This window comes from Electrophorus electricus, unplaced genomic scaffold, assembly GCF_041902795.1.
Source record: "Electrophorus electricus isolate QZ-2024a unplaced genomic scaffold, ASM4190279v1 Scaffold130, whole genome shotgun sequence".
Taxonomy (NCBI): Eukaryota; Metazoa; Chordata; class Actinopteri; order Gymnotiformes; family Gymnotidae; genus Electrophorus; species Electrophorus electricus.
Window position 1 is genome coordinate 4,089 of NW_027658412.1, and position 4,824 is coordinate 8,912.

Below are 4,824 nucleotides of genomic sequence, written 5' to 3' on the forward strand. Positions count from 1 at the left end.
AGTATTCAAGGTGAAATGTGCAGTGTATTGGCTCAGTCATTTCAACTGTTCCCCATTTTTTTTATATCAATTTTCATCTCTGACAAGGAAGATGTGGAGGGGAACCTGGGAGGCTGTTGGACAGGGTAATGAACTGGATTGCAGGCTCAAACACTGTATGCACTTGAAGGACAGTGTTCACTGCAGTTCTGTGTACGCCTTTTTTTCTATCGTGACTTTGTATCAACCGGGAAGGAGCAACTGTCATTCACACCCAACAGGAATGCAGCTAGTTGTGACCTTGAGAATTCTTGGCTATGGAATCGCCAAAAAGTATCTTAAGCACTTTAGCACCATTCTAAGACAACCATTGACAATAATTACTCACCTTAATGAATGCTTTGTCCGCATCTTGGCTGCATCTGAGCTGGTGGTTGAAAAGCAGGGCCCGCAGCTGTCGGTTCTGGTGCTGGATGTCATACTGCTCAGCGGTCTGACAGGCACGCACAACTCGTAGGTCTGTTCAAGGTGGTGCTTGTACACCTCAATTTCCATCGTAATTGTCCTATAAAACCATTAAAAATTTGACAGAAGTTAAAAAACAGCAGAACGGTTTGTTACAACTGGAAAAAAATAAATAAGAAAAGATTGTTTGTTGTACATGAAAGTCAGTGAGCCATGAGGATAAGCCCTCTTGTCCAAAGTTCTGATCAGCAGTTATGACCTCCTAACACTGCAATCAAAATGCACGGGCAAAAGATGCATTACTGAAAAAACACTCTGCACATCTGGATTTCATGTCACCACAGTCAAAGTTGAAGGCTTTGTTCGGTGAAAAGAAAACAAATGCATCAAAGTTGGCGTTATACTCAGTAAGAACTCAGTAGAGTAAGAAACTGCAAAATACTCAGAGAACTCTGTGCATGAGTCAGTGGCTCAATAGTCCAACTAAAATCAGCCAGGACCAAAGTTTAGTTGGGCTAAACATGAGTCAACTAAATCCTTAGTCAGAGAATGATATTCTGTCTTTGCTGCTTACATGATCAGCTTCTTTCAAATAGCCATGTAAACTTAGTCAACTTAGTTATTTAGGAATAATATCAAACTACATGTGGGCCATCAGATCCTGTTTGCCCTTGAAGACCCACTCACAATCTCTGCCCAAGTCAGAGACTATTTAGAGCTATTATCTTAATTCCAGCACTGGACATGCATTACCTTGCACAGTTTCACAACTCTGGCCCTGCAATAAACCCTGCATACGTCTTAACTAAGAAGGCAACAGTTCAAATGGAAAACCTACTTCCTTTCTGGGAGTGAAGGAAGCCAGCTGCTTGATCTTCAGTGTCTGGTTGAGTCTTGGGTGCATCAAGCACAGGGACACCAGCTGATACCCCATGGTTGAGGTGCTCCATATATTGTGCAAGGATCGGTTCATTATAATCACCATTCTGCATTTTTTAACAGCAGCAACAGCATAAAATGGTTCAGTTAAGGGTGCATCATTGGAAGACTTTCACTAAAATATGTCCTCACCATGTCTCAAATACAGCAATACCTCTTAGAAGTCATTGTACTGCACACAGAATGGACAGTCCCAGCAGTTTCTGTTCCGATATGGAACCTCAGTGTTTTGATTACAGAAAAAGCAATTCACAATGGCATAAACTGGTTTCTTCCCATTGAATAGGGAGTTTATATATATAACTGAATTTGATCAAACTGTAGCAATGATTGTGAGCAAGGATCTTTCATTCTACAGCCTAAAAATGAAAGTGACAAATACATGTATGTTACAAATAAACCAAACTTGAAACTTTATATGAATAGCTTCATGTTGAATATACACAGTTAATCAGTCATTAAAAACTACATTCTATTAATACAGAATGTTTATGAAAGTTAATTTAATCTAATTAACAATAAATGAACAGTCGAATATTGTAGTTCAAACAGTCCAATAGCTGTAGTAATGGCTTAACTCATTTTGCTTATTTAGAGAGAACGATCAATTTGAAAACCCACAGGTTTGTGGATTTGGGTCTCTAAATCATACAAAAGTAGGTTTTCTATTGCTGAACAGTTAGCTAGCTAACAAACTACCAGCACCTAAACAATCAAAGTTGAAAGCTGAACAATGAAATGGTTCCACAAGGAATGGTTTATAGCCCCGAGTTTGACACTCGCTGACCTCAACTATTAGCTAGCTAAATAGCTTATCGCTGTGATAAAGCGATACAATCTTTAGCAATGAGGACATGAATAAAGTATCCTTTACAATTTTCACAATATTGTGAAAATTTAATTTGCTGGCATTGGAGGTTATTAAATATTCACAATATCAATAATAATTCCTTGGCTCACAGAATCAGACATTACATTTTTGCTGTTATGGCAGCTGTTATAAAGATCATATTTATACAGAACGCTGTTCAGTTAGTGCTAGTATTGACGAACCATTGCATAACTAATAGCGGTACAGAGACAGAAACATCATGTGTTCAGATGAATAACTTTATGTGTGTGAGACAGTCTGTGAGAGGTTTGCATTTGTGTGTGTTGCATGACTATGAGTGGAAAAACCATATAAAGGTAAAAACATTACCTCTGCAACAAGGATCTCTTCTATTTGAAGGAAAGGTTTAAGTTAGACACAGTCTCCACAGAGTAAGTTAAATCTGTCTGTGTTAAGACCAGTTGACATATCAGTGGTTTATCACTGATTATGCCTGCCACTGAGATACCACAAATTAAGGACTCCAGATTCCAAGACATAGAGTTGTGCAGTGTGAGCCATACATCAATTTGAAAATTTGAAAGTCACGTAATGTGTGCATGGCATAAGCATATCAGCAGGTCCCAAAAACATTTGCTATCAGAAATGATTTCATCATAGAAAAAAACTACAAATTCTAGACTTGAGAATGTGAGCATCAATCCCACTAACACTCACATACTAAAAGAGCACTCTACCACTTGACCTAGTTCTCCTAGAGTGGGACTTGTTTGCAGATCGGACAAAAGCTGAAGACACAGTGGAATGGCAATTCTCTAGGAGATCATACCAAATCCTGCATCCACCCTAAATATTTCATCTAGCTGTGAAGTCAAAAAAGCTTATTCCTGAAATGACAGGAATAGTTCTTGCAGATTCTGATATGCTATGCAAACACTATAAAATGTGAGCTATGTTAGATCTGGCAGCCATTGGCTCTAACTGTCTCTTTTTATTGAGTTAAGCAATGCTTACAGAATAACTTTCTATGGCTTCAAATACTTCCAAGAATTAAACCTTGCAGAGTTCTGTAGCTAGACACATTGTCTCTGTAGGTTTGACATGTTCATTTGACAAACTAGCTAAAATAGCATCTTTTGGTTTGAATAAATTGCCCCTTAGACCCAGACAAAAAATTGCTCAAAATCTTTCTGCTTATTCATGCAGCAATGACACAGATTTCCAAAGAAAGAGGACGTATGGTTAAAGCTAGAAAAAAATGCCTACTCTGTGCTCAGGCAGAAAATCTGATATTTTAAATATGTCCCTAAAAGGTTTATATTCCTTGGCTCACAGAATCAGACATTACATTTTTGTTGTTATGGCAGATTTCATGGTGTAATAGACAGCACTATGTAACTCACAGCAATAAAGCTCAGTGGACTTTGCAATTGATGATTTCGTCACTGTGTACAACTGCACTGAATTGCTCTTTAACAAAAGCTTCTCCACATTTGCTTTTGAAGTTTAATTCAAAAGTTGGCTGCAGAATAACCATTTGTCAGAGGGAACAATAAGTGTCAACTTTCACCTATGCTCGGTCGAAAAAGTGGCTGTAATCTTGTTGACACCAAGTCTACAATTTCATGGAAAGGTTCCCTTCAGTGCTGCACCAAAAACTGCAAAATGAACGGAGAAAGGTCGGTTAGCTCAGTTGGTCAGAGCGTGATGCTTATAACGCCAAGGTCATGGGTTCGATCCCCATATGGGCCATGTGGGTTTTGTTTGATGAATGACCCCTTGTCAACAAACCACCTGTTTGAACTTGTGTTGCTTATAACATTGCTTGTAAATCACAATCTGCTAAGACATGTTCCAAGTACATGAGAGTGTGTTCTTGATTACAAAACTTTACCCATGGATTTGTGCTTGTTTACAAATCTTGGACAATGCAGAGAAAAGTATGAAATCAGAGGGACTCTGGCATTAGTGTAAGGCTCTCGATCGCTGTGTGAATAGGTCAAAGAAGCAATTCCAGAGGCATGCAGACAACCTGCATCCTCCCCATCAAATTATAGCCAGTTAGGTGTCTGGCAGTGCCAGGGAGTTCAAATCCTTTAGTCTGAAATGTGTTGGGATATGATTATGCCTGCCACTGAGGTCTGACAGCTCCACAGTTGCCTTGTGAAAAGAATACAGTATAGACCGGCACCCACATACATTACTGTACACATCAGAGATCAGCGCAGGAATATCAGTTTGTAAACCCGCCAAATCTGCCCCCACAGGCTCCCTGAGTTCTACTAATCGCTCCAACACCTTGTTTCAACCTCAGTTTCTTTTTTTTTGAAGCGCATGAGGCAGCTTCAGCTATTTCCACAGGCAATCATATTAGATGTGCCATCAGTAACCAGACATGTGACTTTATTTTATTCCCCATTCTTCCATAAGAGAGGATTTCACACAGGCCAAATTTTCAGCCGTATGCGCCTGCAGGAATTTCACAACACCAAGTAGTGTAGACTTCAGAAATGTGTTGTCATCTATAAAATGGCAGGTCACAGCCAAGAAGGCATCCACATTAAGAGATGTCCACATGTCTGCTGACAAACTCATTGCAGGAATTTTCT

General features: G+C 39.3%; 1 non-coding gene across 1 annotated transcript; it reads left to right on the plus strand.

Moving 5' to 3' along the window:
• The first annotated feature begins 3,893 nt into the window (after window positions 1-3,893).
• On the plus strand, window positions 3,894-3,967 carry trnai-uau (transfer RNA isoleucine (anticodon UAU)). The gene has a single exon. It is a non-coding gene; the product is annotated as a tRNA-Ile (tRNA).
• Window positions 3,968-4,824: the final 857 nt, after the last annotated feature.